The following is a 300-nucleotide window of genomic DNA, read 5'->3' as shown; positions in this document are numbered from 1 at the left end:
CGGACCAGGTGCATTCTATAAAATAACTTACGCACTGCAAGTTAATAAGGATTTCAAAGCACAGTATATAATGTTCGCATTATTTCTCAAATATAAGTGCAGTTATAAACCATGTCTTTCGTATGTATTTACACAGTATTACTCACTTAACATGCCAATCACAGTATCACAGGCGTTTCTAATAAAAGGTAGATCATTCATGAAAAAGATTATTGCAGGGCTGAGGACAGAACAGGATTTTCTCCCTACGCCTTGGCAACGTGCAGTGTCAAGAACAGGATACTTGTGACCACATGACCC

The 300-nt window shown here is 38.3% G+C and overlaps 1 protein-coding gene across 1 annotated transcript in view; it reads right to left on the bottom strand.

The window, feature by feature from the left end:
* LOC119587380 (uncharacterized protein DDB_G0271670-like) overlaps positions 1-300 on the bottom strand; it is a 7,504-nt gene that overhangs the window by 367 nt on the left and 6,837 nt on the right. The window lies entirely within an intron of this gene.

This window comes from Penaeus monodon, chromosome 22 (assembly GCF_015228065.2).
Source record: "Penaeus monodon isolate SGIC_2016 chromosome 22, NSTDA_Pmon_1, whole genome shotgun sequence".
Classification (NCBI taxonomy): Eukaryota; Metazoa; Arthropoda; class Malacostraca; order Decapoda; family Penaeidae; genus Penaeus; species Penaeus monodon.
Note: the sequence above shows the minus strand (reverse complement) of the source record. Positions and strands in the feature narration are given on the sequence as shown.